Raw genomic sequence first — 16,319 nt, 5'->3', positions numbered from 1 at the left:
GAGTACGATTGCTGATAATGTTGGACCTAATGTTCCTCCTATCCATATTATGGAGAGATTTATCCCCCCTTCAATGGATGATACCTTGGTGGCAATTAAATCTCTTAAATCTGGTGCCCCTGGTGATATCTGCCCGGCCCGGGTGTTGGCTGAAGCGGCAGAATTAGTGGCAGCAGAGGTTTCTCAAATAATGGGTTTATCCTTTACAACAGCTAGGGTTCCTAAAGCATGAAAACAGGCTAAGCTTCTTCCTTTGTTGAAGAAGACAGGTGCGGATCCAGCTGTGCCGAGCAACTATAGACCCATATCTTTACTCCCAGCCATGGCAAAAATTGGAGAGAAACTCGCCTTTGCTCAGTTGAATGCCTTTGTGGAATCTTCGGAGGCTCTCCACCCTGCTCAGTCTGGCTTTCGTGCAGCTTATAGCACGGAGTCGGCTTTGGTGGAGATCACTGAGGCGATTAGGGAGTGTCTGGACAGCGGCGGCAGAGCGGCTCTAATTTTATTGGACCTCTCTGCCGCATTCGACACTGTCCCACACTCACTCCTCCTGACTCGTTTGGCTGAGATTGGTGTGCTGGGTTCAGCACTAGAATGGGTGAAATCTTTTCTTTCGGATAGGTCTCAGCAGGTCTGGATCCCACCTTTTTCATCCTCGACTAGGCCTCTTACTACTGGAGTCCCTCAGGGATCTACATTAAGCCCCCTGCTTTTCAATGTATACCTTACCCCCCTTATTGTGCTGGCCGAACAAATGGGAGCTAAAATTATAGCGTATGCAGATGACACGCAACTTTTATTTACATGGCCTGATGCAGTAACTAACACAGAGGTTATCTGTTCGTGCCTTTCTGCTGTGTTTAACTGGTTAGCAGTAGCACAGCTGAAATGCAACGAAGACAAGACTGAAATTTTGTTGTATGGCCAATTTCCGCCTAATTTTAGAGAACTCTCGTGGCCTACTGATTTTCCCCAACCAAGTTCAGTTACTATCCCTGCAAAGAACTTGGGAGTTTGGTTTGGGGAGGATCTGAGATTTGAGGTACACATAAAAAAACTTACAGGGGTGTGCTTCGGATCTCTTAAAGCCATGAGAAAGTTCTTTCCTTATTTGCCATCTTCAGCAAGAGAGTCGGTTGCGAGGGCTTTAATTTTATCTCGGCTCGACTACGCCAACTCTCTCTTTAGCGGAACTCCTGCCTTTCTAGTCGCTAGATTACAGATTATTCAAAATGCGACGGTACGACTGCTGTACAATGTGCCTAGTAGAGAAAGTGTGCGCATACACATGAAGGAACTACATTGGCTGCCGGTTGCTCAAAAGATTACTTTTAAAATCCTAACATTAGCATTTAAAGCAGTCAATGAACTTGGGCCTTCCTACCTGAGGAAAAGATTTAGCCACTATACTCCCACTCGGTCTCTACGCTCAGCCAAAAGCAATTTCTTGAGAGTACCCCGCTTCCAGCGAGTGCGTCTGGGAGGCCAGTCACTTGCTGTTCTCGCAGCACGGACCTGGAATACTCTGCCCCTACCCTTGAGATCGATCGAAAATTTAGCTCCTTTTAAGAAGGCACTCAAAACGTATCTTTTCAGAATTGCATATTAGATTTTTTATATAACTTTTCTCTGCTGGCCACCTGCTTGTTTTTCCTTCTTCGCGCCAGGATACTCTGGTAGTAATAGAGCGCGCTATCAAACACCTAAAATAAATAAATACAAATAAATAAAGATCATAGGTCAGACTGTTTATAATGAAAAGTTATGATCAAGGCAGTAGGTCTGGTATTTTGATTGTGAAACGCCTATGTAGGCATTTAAGGGGAGATTATAGGTTTGAATATAAAGAAATGACGTAGTGATTATTTTAAAATATGAATTTCAAAGATTATGATACAAGGCAAGAGTTCTGGTTATCTCTTCTGACAAATCATTGGCCTAGAACATATGTACTTTCAGAATTCTTGTTAAACCATCTGAGGGGAGATTTTACTTTGCCATTTGTAATTTTGTCAATTTAGAGGCAGATTCACAAAGGTAACTTGATCTTTTGACGAACTTTCACTTTTGAATAAGTTTACCACAAAATTCACAAAATCTGAATGGAATTTACTACTTAAAAAAAAAAAGAAAAAAAGAAATACTCTCTGCAATACATATAGGCTACCACTGGTAATGCAACAACTTCTCATGGTAAATAATTGTATGTAGGGAATTAAAATAAACTCCATAGGAAATAGTTACATTATTTAAAATAGTTTGATATCTACACTTATATAGTTTAATATTAAAATATATACATAGTACATTTATTAGATAAAACATATTTATTAATGGAACACTTTTTATTAAAATATACTTCAACTAATTTTAAGTAATTGTAGACATCACTTTTAATAATTGATTCACAATAAAAACAAATTCTTTAGTTGGGAATTTAATTTTTAACAACCTTTAGAAAATGTTAATTATTTCCATTAATTTAAGATTTATTTAAAAATTAAGTTAATTGAGGTTTCTTCTATCTACATTTAAAAACATCTTAAATGAAGATACATTCATATTTTGTTTGATTTCAAGTTCTATATTTATATGTTCCCTTTACTTCACTATAAGGAGACTCTGTGGTTGAGTTGGCGATCTCTGATTGGTGAAGTATAGGGAAGAATGCTATCACATTAGCTGTATTTGTATGTTAATTGCTACCTCCCTTTACTTCTCAATAGCTGTAAAGCAAGTGCCTCATGAACCTGCTCCAACAAATTATGAGAGCAGAACAGCAGAAGACCAGGACAATCTTAAACACTGCCAGTGTGAAGATGGATGGTTCCTGAACAAGAGAACGTGTTTCTTTTTCTCTGAAGATGAAGGAAACTGGACATTTGCCAGTAATACATGTGCTTCACTTTCTTCCTATCTGGCTGTGGTGAAAAGCAATGAAGAAAAGGTAAGTTGTGTGACAGTCCAGTATTGGTCTTGTCTCCTGTGATTCTTATGTCTATGGATAACCTATAAGTGTTCTCTTGCCCTCACTCAATTACTGTGTACAGACCCCATCTCTATATTTATCAGATGTCTTGCACGCTTATCCTCAACTTGTCTTTGTAATGGTGAGTTTGATATGTACTGTTATCTTAATATATAAAAACACTTCTGGCATCATTTTTCTCTTAGCTATCGTCCACTATTGCTTTTGCCTGTGATGGGTGATAATTGTTGAAAAACTAGTTCAGTTACAGCCATTTCGGATCCTAGACGACTCTCATGGCCTGGATACTACCAGACCTGCCCGCTCACACGGTTCCACTGTGTATCTCATTATTTAATCTCTTCACACGGTCACCCAATGAGGAGCTGAAATCACACGGTGACGGTGGACAAGCTGGAACCACCGCACAGAGCGGTTTCCAGCTTGTCGTCGCCGGCAGTTAGCAGCCAATGTCTATTAAGGATGTGAAAACACCCAAGGACATCGACAACCACTTCAGCAACCCATTTTTGTCTTTAAGAGGAGGTGGACACTTTGTCTGGGATAGAGTGCCTCTTTCACCACCTCAAGTGGTGAACTAGACTTATAAGTTGGAAGATCTGTACTTCCCATGCCGGGTTTTGACAGAGCCCGGTATGGAGTTTATCCTTGTATCATGTTCTGACTTTTAGCTCTGCACTATGTGTACTAGCTGCCTAGCTGCATTGCAGTCTTCATTCAGTACAATTTAACCTAAACGTGCATCACAGTTATCTCTCAAATAAGGTGTCCAGACTCTGCAAGGATGGGCTTGAAGACCAGGCACTGAAGTAAAAGATATGGATTTTTCAGAGGAGCTCTGAGTGATCCTTAGCTGTGCTCCATATGTAACCTTGAGTGTGGTGTTCCTTCGGACTCCTCCCTTTACTCACCACCTTCTAACCTCCACGTTGATCCTTTGACCACTGTCCTCTCCTTCTTTAGTTGTATCATTTTGTTAATATGTCCATCGTTCCCGGATTATGGCACCCTTGGGTGGTAGGCTGGTTGGAACAATCACTCCTATGTCTGAAGGTCCATCTTCAGTTGGATGCTCACAAAGACTCAAACTCAACTTTAGTAAACCTAGGTGTTGGTTCAGAGGGCTCTGTCCTGGACCGGGTCCTTGGCTTGGTTGTCTCCCTGCTTGGAAGACCGACCTGTGTCTGTAGACCGAGTAAGCACTTTGGCGTTTTTGGACTCTTTCCTGTCCTGAAAAAACTCAAACTAACAAACTGGTCTCAACCTGCTTCTCTTACGCGGTCGGCGGCGTGCTTCTGTCACGTGGCCGTAAGGGTGATATTTAGACTGGTAGGGTACAGGGAACAAGCTGTAAGTGTCTTGTGTACCAGAATTGTACGGTTTATGAGTTTGTAACATTGCTAGTCCAACCCTGTTATGTCATGTCCTATACCATAAATGAGTGCAGCTTCTGTACCCTGAAACATAATAGCCGTGTCCATTTAAAGATGAGCCAGAGCCTTCCTGACCTTCTAACTCAGCAGACCGTGATAATCTTGGCTATTTGATTTATACTCGGACTCTTGTGGCCTATGTAGGAGAGTGGGGTCTGCAATCCTATGGTCACCCCAGATGTTTGCTTTTTGCTTCACTGGTTTACGACTTTCCCTGGCTGTGGGCCTGCTAATCAGACCCACAGCCTAGCTGTTCTCTTTCTAAATTGACATCCATGTACTTTAGGTGCATTTACCAATTGGTATTGGGACACCTTATCAGCCCCTGTACAGTGTACCTTAGGTACCCAGGGCATAGGTGAACCCAAGGCCTACCAGGGGCTGAAGCATGTATTATGCCAACCCTGGCTGGCCATCTAAACAGACACAACTTGCTGGTAGGACAGCTGGGGCAAGGTGGTGTAATCACCCTTTGCTGTAGATATAGTATACCTATATCTAACCCCAAACTGGACACATATATTCCTATAAGTCACTCCTATGGCAGGCCTTATCAATCCTGGAGGCAGAGTGCTTGGAATTAGGTGAGTCGGTGCTCTAGCATGAGCTGAGCCTGTCAGCAGCTTTTGTAACCAAGTCCTTTGGCTGTTTCCAGGATAACGCTATACCATATACTCTTAAGTGCATTATAATCCTCGCGGTTATTGCTAACTTTGGTATAGCATTATCAAAACATGTCGAGTGAGGTGTCATACGAATTGGAATACTACCCCCTCGCCAGTTCTGGCGACGGGGGTAGCATTCCACCCTTTTAGAGGGACACGACATGTATGTAACTGTGAACCCCGGTTAAAGTTAAGCAGAGCCTCAGCATCACAAAATGGATGCTGCCACCACAGACACAAGTCTGACCTTCCAGCAAGGGAGGCCTGGACAAAGGGAGGTGCTAGCACCACCCCAGACAGGATTTTGTGTATTAGGTAGGACAGGCCTGAAAGGAATGAGACATGCCTGGGGCACACAAGGTGCCCGGTGCATACACCTGTTCAAACCAGTTGCTGGGGCACTCCAGCCCCAGCTCTGGCGCAAAGCCGGACAAAGGATAGGGGGTGTAACCACCCCCCTTCCTGGTCCCACCCACAGGAGGGACCTAGTCGTAGTACAGCCCCCTTTAGCCGGATAAAGGTAGGAGCTGGTCCCATTCCAAGTTAGATAATCCTGAACTGAAACTCTACAAGAAGAAACTCTGGACTTCGACTTTCTACACAGAAGACTGAAGAAATCTCCCTTGTGGGCAAGGAGTGTCCACCCTGCAACTGCAGGCACCATCAAGTGTCCTAGCGGTTCACTTTGTCGTCCTTCCTGCCGGATCCAGACTTCAGAGCCCGACGAGAACCGGATTCCCAGACCTCTCCGACCTCTACCTACATCTGCAGCACAGCTGAGATCCGTGGGTGCGACGAGACACGTGGGACCGGCCATCTTGAAGAAAATGCACTTTGCTTCCAGCACGACTTCAGAGGCCTCCTCGACAAAGTGCTATGGGGGCTGAGAAGCCCCAGCCCCGATCAGCTCTTGCACCGAAGACCAGCCCTCCAGCATCCACGAGATCTGCGTGGGGCCCTTTTGCTTGGATCCTGCTCGACGCGGTGTCTGTCCACTTGCCGGATGGCTAGTGGCCTCCTAGACGACGATCCACAAAAACTACACTGCTGGTCTGGTTGCTCCAGACTGGCCCCAGCTCCCTTCCAAAAGAGGAGCACTCCGGACCCTCCTGGTCCACACCAGACGCCTTTTCCATTCACCGCGTGGGTTGCCTTTGCCAAGGCCAGTTGACTCCAAGTCCGGATCCAACATCGCCGACAGCGAGAGCCTGTGTGGGACAGCTCGTGCCTCCATCCTGGTCATCGAAGACACCTCCTGGTCCACGTGGCTGCAGAGACAAGCGTCCACTCTTCACCTGATCGCGACGACAACTGGTTCCTTCCTGGTTCCACTCCGGTCACTGGCTAGTGACTTTGAACATTGCCCCCTCTGCTTTCAGGTCCTCTTCTTCCTCGATCCACCCTTGGATCGCACCGGACATCTTCCTCCTGGTCGCCTGCAGCATCTTTTCTTCCAGGCTCCATAGACTTCAACGCAGAAACCCGACACGACTTCGCACCTATGCACCCGCAGCCCGTGGGTGAGGTAACAAGAGCATTTCGGTGCTCAAGGGTAGCTTGACAGATTCACAGTCGTTTTAGTCCTAACTAGTCAGGATTGTCCGTACTCACCTTTTTCTTGAACTGTACTGTCCATAGACGTTGTTACGCATCTCGCGTGTGAGTTCACACTCTGCACACGCGATCCATCGCCTCCTATTACTTACCTAAAGTTAGGGTAATGTAGTCCCAGCGATCCTACAGCCTCTGGACAGCTCCATTCTTTCTATCAATTTCCTTATACCACTTGTTTAGTATATGGTTTGACGTGCCCCTCGGGCACCATTGTAATTCGTGCAACTTAAACGTATTTTTCCCAAGAGATTGTCATGTGCTTAGCTCTCTGACCTCATAAAGAGTTCAGAGGTGTTGTGTTATTAATAAATATACTGTTTATTTTGATAACAACCTGTGTGGTGTCCTTTCATCTGGTATTCAAGGGGTTATATGTGGTAAAACAGCTGGCTTCACATGCCAAAAGAGTTTAGCCTAAGACTGCTTTGTCCACGCCACCATTAGGATAGCTGGTCTATAAGGTTGACTTACAAACAATCACCATAAGGGTTGTTTGGACTGATACAAGGTGATCACTAGAACTAGTGATCATCATATATCAGGCCAACTTCTCACAGCCTACTTGTAGGCAGACTCTGACCGTCTGTTTTAAGTTGAAAAAGAATGTTATTAGTCATAGAGCAAGGTATCAGTATACAATTATTGAAGAATTAAAGGGTAACCAAAAGGAGGAAAAATAAAACAAGGGCAATCAGGGAAAATAGTACAGCAAAGTCAATAACATAAACTCATCATGGGCAATATAGTGAACAAAAAGTGGTACAATGGCGATATGCACATTCGGGTAAGAATAGTAATAAAACAAATAAATAATAATGAAGAAAGAGGAAATGCAAAGGGTAATTAAGGTGGGTTAGGAACTTCCTGTTGGGCAGGCTGTGGACGGAAGGAACGCCTAGCACAATTATCTAGATAAACTGTAATAGGAAGCCATAATCCTGTACGTTTCGCAGCCATTTGGATAGGGAAGACAAAAGTAGTGTCCAGCCTGTGGTTGTGACAAACATTGTACCACCATGCTTTGAAGGAGATATTAGATGAAGCCTTCCAATTAACAGTAATCTGCTGGAAAGCAACAGCCAACAACAGGTCAACAATACGAACATCAATTTCAGCATTTTCCAAACAGGGCGAGAGGCTTCCCAGGAAGATATGAGCATTAGAGAAGGGAATGCAAGTACGAAAGATTACATTGATTTGAGCCCACACCTGTATCCAGAAGTCATGTACAGATTTGCAAAGAAACAGCATATGGAATAAGGTTGCTTGCGGGGAAGAACAAGACCAACACTCATCCGGAGTGGTAGGAAAGTGCTTATTAAGGGTATAAGGTGTAGGGAGCAGCCTGTTGTAAATGAAAAACAGAGTTTGCATGAGGGTCGCCGCTCTAGACGATTTACGAATGTTAGTCCAAATCTTGTCCCAAAGAGACGTTGACCAAGTTGTGACAAGGTCCCGCTCCCACTGCTCCTCCACTTTGGACTTGGGTCGGACAGAATTATGAGCATGGAGGTATTTGTAGAGAGTAGAAGCTTTGGGATTAGTACGAAGGAGAGAGTGGAGTCCTGCAACGGGGTGGGAGAAGAAGAAGGTGGTTGTGCTTGCAAAAGCTGGGTATATGTAGCCATTACCGCTGTTTTGAGTAGAAGATATTTGGGAGCAGAGGATGCAGGTAAATCAAAGGAAGATCGAAGAGGTGAGTAGGGTAGAATAGTAGAATGTGAGAAGAATTGTGAAACCCAAATTAATACCTTATGCCTCCAGGAGTTCCAATAGAAAGGCTTATTGTGAATTAGGAGATGTGCGTTATGCCAAATGGTGGAAGAGAGAAAGTCAGCAATAGTGGCGAGAGGAGGAGGGTTCGAGGAGAGGAATAGCTTGGTGGTGTATTTGTGAATAGGAGTGGGAATCGAAGAAGGTTTACGGGAAAAAGAGATGTATTCAGCAAAAGAGAAGTGGGAGAGGAAAAGGCGCTCAACCTTAGCCCATAGAGTACATGGAGAAAAGGGGTCCTGCAACCAAAAGGAAGCTTACTTCAGCAGGAAGGCTTTTTGATAGGCTGGAAAGTCTGGGAAGTTGACTCCACCTTCTAATGTAGGACGGATCAGTCTAGCAAGGGACATCCTGGGTTTTTTGGTATTCCATAAAAAGGAAGACAAGACCGAAAAAATTTTCTTAAAGAATTTGGAGGGAATGGGCACAGGGATGTTGGAAATTGTGTAAAGAATTATACATTACACATCATCTTAATGGTGTCGAGGCAACCCCACCAAGACAAGTAAAGGGGGTGCCACCTGGTCGCTAGATCCGATATTATTTTAATACATTTGTTGAGGCATAGGTAGACAGTGTCGGAAATAGAAGGGGTGATGTGCAGGCCTAAGTACTTAATATGCGACGGGCTCCAAGTGAAGTTGGAAGCACTGAAATCAGGCTTAAACGTGTACTTCGTCAGGGGCAAAATCTCGCATTTATCGTTGTTGAGTTTATAGCCAGAAATCCGAGAGTAGCTCCGTACCTCCTCCAGGAAAGCTGGAATGGAGTCTGTGGGATTGGAGAGGAAGAGCAAGATATCGTCTGTGTAAGCAGCAAGCTTAATGTGGGAATTCGCAGTCTGAAAACCATGACTATTGGGATTTTGGCGGAGTTTGGACAAAAAGGGTTCCAGAGCCAAGTTGAAAAGAAAAGGGGAAAGGGGACATCCTTGGCGTACACCCCTACCTAAATCAAAGAAGGAGGAAACATGACCATTTGCACATACTGATGCACGCGGGTGGGAGTACAATAGGGAGATCAGGGAAATAAATTTCGGACCAAAGCCAAACCAATCTAGGGGGTGGAATTGGTAAGACCATTCAACCCTGTCAAAAGCCTTTTCGGCATCTAGAGCAATCGCAGCTAGAGGATGCTGTAAGCGAGGGGATTTTGATAGGATATTAAACAATAATCTGGTATTGTCAGTGATAAACCGGCCCTTCACGGAACCAGATTGTTCCTCACCTAAGAGTTCGGGAAGTAGAAGGTCCAGCCGTGCCGCAAGGGATTTAGCGAATATTTTTTAATCAATATTTACTAGGGAGATGGGTCTGTAATTCTTGCAATACTTGGCATCCTTCCCTTCTTTAGGGATCAAACAAATATGAGCTTCGGAGAAGGACCCAGAAGAGCTTCCTAGGGCAGCGAACACACCGAGAAGAGAATGGAGTTTTGGGATGAGCAACTTGGAGAAGTAAAGGTAAAATTCAACAGTAAACCCGTCCGGCCCCGGAGCTTTTTTCAATTTGAGATGTTGAAGTGCAGTAAGTAGTTCTCTCTGAGAGATATCAGATTCTAGATGGGAAAGGTCTATAGGAAAGTGTTAAGGTTTCTGGATGGTGGAGAAGAAACGTGTGAGAGAGTGAGGAGAGGGCTCAGTTTCAGAGGAGTATAAGGTCTTGTAGAAAAGGGAAAACTCATTGAGAATATCAACATCCCTGTGTTTGAGATCAGAGTTAGTATCGTAAATAGACTCAATATTCAACTTATTGTGCTTGACCTTGAGATAATTGGCGAGAATTTTCCCAGCTTTGTTTCTTCCACCATAAAACTTAGCACTAGACTTTTGCAAATATAGCGAGGCATCCTCTGTGGATTTCTTGTTAAACTGCATTTTAGCAGCCACAAGAGCAGTCAAACTGTCCTGCGAGTGCGAGGTAAAGTGGGCGTGTTCCAATCTCTTAATGTCACATAGAAGGTCCGCAGTGAGTTTACGAGCGACTTTACGCTTCCTTACCACAAAACTAACAATAAAGTCTCATGCTGCAGCCTTAAAAGCATCCCAAATAGTGTGTGCCGGGATATAGGGAGTATCATTAAGCAAGAAAAATTCGTCAAAAAAAGTGGTGAAGGAGGTGGTGAACTTGGGATCCAAGAGAAGAGCATTGTTGAAACGCCATCTCCTAGGTCCGATAGATTTAGGGAGAACATCAATGCTGACCAAAACAGGGGCATGGTACGAGAGTAAGATCGGACCAATGTCAGCGGTAGAGAGGGTTTGAGCAAGACTTTGAGAAGCAAAAATGTAGTCAATCCGTGATTGAGTTCCTGTCAACAAAAGGATCCAAGGGATGGTTGCAATCACCAGCCAGGATGAAGTTATCATCCAAGAAACGGGTAATGTGTTGAGAAAATTCAGCCCAAAAGAGAGGCTCACCCACAGTGGGAACATAGACATTGAGGAAAGAGATTGGAACACCTCTAAGAGATAGCTTGACATATGTCCATCTACCGTTGGCATCCGATTCTTGAGAAATAGGGGAAAGGGGAAGAGATTTGCGACATAAGATTGCAACACCATTACGATTACCATCACCATGCGAGTAAAAAACCTCACCCACCCATCCTCTCTTGAGTTTTGCAGATTCAGTGTCAGACAGGTGAGTTTCCTGCAAGAAAGCTACATCAACATTTAACTTAGCTACGTGGGACAGAATGCGTTGATGTTTGATCGGTGAGTTGATACCCTTAACATTCCACAAAACTATATTCAATGACATATCATACGAAATAATTTGTAGAAAAACATAGCAGCCAAATCATAGAAAAAGCCCATGATAGAATACGGAAATAAAAGAAGGAAAGGAATGCCCAGCAGAAGTGAGAAATAGGGAGAGAGAAAAGAGGACAACAAGTATATGATGAAGATAGGGTAGAAGAAGTAAGATAGGAACAGAGAAGAGAAAAAAGCGCATTGGAATATAAGAAGCAAAGATAAAGAAATGAACAAATCCTGAGAAAAAAAAAAGGTATCAACCATGCTAAAATGAGGAAGAAGAAACAACACAAAGGGGAGGACGCTAAACAAGAAGGGAAACAGGGGAAGAGACAGGAGAAAAACATACCTACAGGAGGAGAGAAGGAGAAGGAACTGAGGGGGGATGGGACCACACGGGTAAGGCAACACATCCAAGGTCAACTAGGCGGGGAACCAGTGAGACATCATCAAGCTGGAAGGAGTTCCTGTGGAGATGAAGAAAAAGAGCACGGGGTTAGGATACAAACAAAAGTGAATCTTAAACAGAGATAACAATAAACGGCAATACAATTTAAGAAGGTAAGAGGCAAAATATTAAGACTCCATCAAGAGTAAAAGATGCAAAATGCAACATCATAATAACATTGATAAAACTACAGCTCAGCCAGGGACAGAAGATGAAGGTCCAGAGGAGTCCATAGTAGATGTCATGTGCGCGTTGATAAAGCTCTGCAGGCGGACTGGGTCTTCAAAGGTGGTTGTCTTGTTATTGTAGGTGACTTTAAACAGACAAGGATGATAGAGACCGTATCTTGCTCCCATTGAACGAAGGGCATCTCTCATGCCCAGGAATGCCTTGCGGCGATTGTCAGTAGCTTTTGCGTAGTCCTGGGCAAAGAACAAAGAGGAGCCAGACCATGTCAGCGTAGGAGAGGATTTAGCAGCTGTCGAGACCATCAGAAGATCAGTGTACTCCAAAAAATAAAGAATGACATCTCTAGGTCTCTGCATGGGGGAGACAGAAGTAGATGGACGACCCAATCTGTGAGCGCGTTGAATATTGAGAGTTGTGCCCTCTGGCAGGCGAAGCAAATTGGGAAGGAACGATTTGAAAAAGGTAAGTGAATCTGAGCCCTCAAGTCCCTCTGCCAGACCATAAATGCAGAGATTGTTCCGCCTGTTTCGGTTTTCCAATTCCTCCACCTGCCGCTGAAGAGTAGATACTTGAGAGTTCAGATGGGATACTGTGGAGCAAGTTTCCTGAAGAGACGTGATTGAATGTTCGACAGAAGACACCCTAGTTCCCATTTGTGACCAGTGGTCCGTGAGAGCCTGAAGTTTGACGTTAGTTTCCTCCATAAAAGGACGGAGGGACCTAATTTCTTCCAGTAATAACTCCAAAGAAACAGGCGTAGACTGTTTGAGTGGCGAAGGGGGATCTTTTTTCAGTCTCTTAGGATTGGTTTTCCCCGGTGCAGGTTGGGAAGACTCCATTGCGGTATCCGAACCAGACAAAGTGAGGGAATCCTCTAATTAAGAAAGAGCAGAGAAGACTCTAGAGTTCTTAACAAAAGCAGTCTTTGTCTTTATTGTATGGGGCAGGTGTGACTTTGATTTAAGCCTGCCCATAAAGCACAGGCTGCAACGTGGCAATCACACAGTATTCACAAGATGTGTGGAGGAGTAGATGGTGTCACAAAGTAAATCCAGCAGTAACAAGGAGAGTATTGTAAATGGAAACGAAGTCAAATGTAGCACATTGAGAACATATGGATTAGAGAAAGCGCCAAGAGTGCGCTACCAACAGGACATCCATCAAGCTGAGGTGTTCACCTTTGGCATAGTCTAAAATAAGGCGGAGTCCATCCAGCCAGTGATAAATATTGAAGAGACCAGTCGCCATCACCCAAAAACTGCAAATGCCATGGAAAGGAGAAAAACGATGAGGAAACACTAGAGGTGCCTCGGGCGGTAACAACAATAACAACAAGGCAACAAGTATTCTGTTGCAATCACCTGGCTGAAGAGAAAAGCTTGAAACTGTGGGGTACTAGTGAGGAAGCTCCTGTGCAACGGTAGAAAAGCCATGAAGAAGGCAAACTGCAGCGTCATGGAGACTTCGTGCGCCGGTGACAGGGGAAAAAAAAAAAGAAAGAAGTGCGCAACGAGTAGAAAATGGCGGCTGCGAGGATAGCGAACCCGTCAAAAACTTACTGCAACAGGATGCTTCATTTGTAGGACTCACAGGAGGTTTCCGAGTGACTTTGAGTAATCCGCCGTTGTTACATCCCACATATGACTCCGTGCGAAAGTGAGGGATATGAAGTGCGCCGGCTTGCAATCAGCTTAAAATGGCGGCTGCACTGACAGCGGGGCCGCCAGAACACTCCACAGCAAAATGCCTCGTCCTTCAGGTGCGGGGAAAATCTCCAAGACTCAGAGTCATACGGAAGCGCTCCGATATCAGAACATCGCCTCAGAACAGGAAAAGAGCGTCTTGGAGCAAGAGTCTCCTGGAGCCACAGCGGAGCTTCACTCGGACGCCGCCATCACCCTCGGGCGCCAAGCCACGCCCCCCTGACCGTCTGTTTAGTGATTTGTATTCGTTCTTTCTTGAGCTCTCATAAGAGGCAGGCGTTATGTTAGTTCTCTTGCTGATTATGAATTTGCTAGTGGCGGCTAGTGAAATTTTAAAGTAGTGGGGGAATTTAGTTACACAGCTGAGGGAAGGGAATTCACCACAACACTCGTGCGTGCACCAGGGCCCGACAGAGGGGGCATGAGTAACTGCTTCAGTTAATCCATAGTTTCCTAATCAGAGCAGAACCATTCACATGTTCCAGAGATTGTTCTGCTCTGATTAGGAAACTATGGATTATCTGAAGCAGTTACTCATGCCCCCTCCATCGGGCCCTGACCCCATGGCCGGCTCCCATTATCAGAAATTAGCACTGCACTGACCCGAGCGGGGACTAGCATGGGCCCGGGACTGTCACGGCCAGCATGACGGGAAGGGGTCGTGCAGGGAGGGGGTGGGTGGGGATTAATTTAATTTAAATTTAAAAAATAAAAAAAACTGACCTTGCCTCCGGGCCGGACTCCTGTGTTACGCCTCCTGCTCTCTGAAAACACGAAGCAGTAACAGGCAGCCTCCCTCCTTCCCCTAAGCCAATCACAATGCTGCAATGGCAGCGTTGTGATTGGATAGGCCGCCGTCCTTACAGGCGTCATAGAGAAGGCCGTTTTTTTCATGCAGACTTGGCTGCAGCCTACATGAAGAAAGTGGAGAGTGCTATGACTGGTTTGGCCGGCCCTGGGGCCGGCCAAAGAGTCAGCGCCAATAACATTGGGCTAGCAACTCCTCCCTGAACCGCCCATAACCCGGCAATCAGGCATACACTTCTGCTTTCTCGCAGTGCGAGAAGCAGAAACGTAAAATGGTATTTATGCAATTTTACGTTTCTGCTTCTCGCACTGCGAGAAAGTAGTGAGGCAACGCCCCAACGCCCATGTGGTGGAACCGCCACTGGAATTTGCATGGTAAAATAAATCAAATTCTGACTTTCTATTGTCTATTTTTCTGCTTTTTTAATGATCATATTTTTTAATAACCCATGAGCTTTTAACCTGGTCTCTTCTTGTGCTTAAGTTTGTTTATCAGCATTCAGTTAAGTCTGTGAAGGCTCAGACACTCCTGATCTGGAACATCAACCATCTTAATTAGTTTAGTTGTGGCATCCAAAGGAGGGCCACTTGTGTAGACGGCTTTGCTACAGAAAGCAATGTCCAATTAGGTATCTATCCGTGAGAAAAAGTTTCCTTGCTTAGGGAGATGTGTCTGCAGGATCGTTTTATTCAGTAGAATCATATTCACGTCTGTCATTTTGAGTTTTATAACCAAAGTCCTCATTTGCTTGTGCCTATTAGAAGGTATCTAGGGACGCCTTGATGGCTGAAACCTTCCACGTCTTAGGAATTAGGGCAATTTACATTTTTAAACGTTTCTGGGATCCTCCTTGATGTCTGGTTAAAAGTGTGACCGCATATTCATGTCAAGTGGTGGCCACAGATACTTTTACAATCAGGCAATTTACATTTCCAGCCAATTTCTGTGAACAGTTCAGAATTTGACACCTTTCGTGTGGAGTCGCTCGTACTCTTTCACCAATGGTTTTTGTGTGTGCTCAAGTTGGACACCCCAAGGTTCAGAACCTCCTCCTCTCTCAAACAATGGAGCTCTTGCACTGTAGCAAAGATGTGGTATGCTTCTCCTGTAATTATCTGAAAAGTAGCCCCAGTGTCTGTCATTAAATGTCAAATGGATCTCCTGATGACTCTTCTAAAAGAACTTACTTAATCGGTACACGCCACTTGTCAGGGTTTGGGTAGATACTGTACAATTATCTGCCAGAACATTGACGATGGACTTGTTACTGTCCCCTGGACCTCATTCGTGTTTTACAATTGGTCTTTCCACTGTCCGTTGTTGTACCCTACTGCGCTATTTGTAAGGCACTCGGGCATCCAGGGTCTTGACGTGGTATATAAAGAACCAAAGATGAATGAATGAAATAAATAAATGTGCACAGGCAAAATGTGATCTATAAAATGTTAGTCTCAACAACTATTCACATGTTTAATTTTTCTTTTTTTTTTTAGGGTTTTGCCCTCTCTAAGAAAGGGGAGAATGATCGCTGGGTCGGTCTGCGGAAAGGACCAAACTGGACATGGACCTGGTCTGATGGCAGTACATTGGACAATGGGTAGGTTTTTCATTTGTGAGCTCAAAAATGACCAAGTAAAGGTAAAACCCTTTTAGGAAGGTAGAACTTCAAATCCCTTTTAAGTTGTACAATTTGATACAGTGTAAGTATTTGTTTTGAAGCCTCACAGCATGGTGTGGCACTGTGTACATACAAACCTGTGGGGTTGATCAGATATCCTGTTTTTCTTGTATGTGCCATGTGTGTCAGATGTGCACAGTGTTTTTCCTATTGTAGTTCCCCATTCACACCTTTGAAGGTTCCAGAGCCGGGGTCTGGTTGCATGAGCAAATCCAAAGAATCGCTTGTTACCTTGTAGTTAGGTCACCATCTCTTTCTTCC

At 44.6% G+C, this 16,319-nt stretch overlaps 1 long non-coding RNA gene across 1 annotated transcript in view; it reads left to right on the top strand.

The window, feature by feature from the left end:
• Positions 1 to 2,737: 2,737 nt before the first annotated feature.
• LOC144767746 (uncharacterized) overlaps positions 2,738 to 16,319 on the top strand; it is a 40,412-nt gene continuing 26,830 nt past the window's right edge. Inside the window, exons 1-2 of the long non-coding RNA XR_013598331.1 lie at positions 2,738 to 2,947; positions 15,874 to 15,977. This is a non-coding gene — a long non-coding RNA (uncharacterized LOC144767746). The remainder of the gene's footprint in view (positions 2,948 to 15,873; positions 15,978 to 16,319) is intronic.

The sequence above is a fragment of the Lissotriton helveticus genome, chromosome 7, assembly GCF_964261635.1.
Source record: "Lissotriton helveticus chromosome 7, aLisHel1.1, whole genome shotgun sequence".
Lineage (NCBI taxonomy): Eukaryota > Metazoa > Chordata > Amphibia > Caudata > Salamandridae > Lissotriton > Lissotriton helveticus.
The sequence above is the reverse complement of the archived record's forward strand: the minus strand, read 5'-3'. Positions and strand labels throughout refer to the sequence as shown.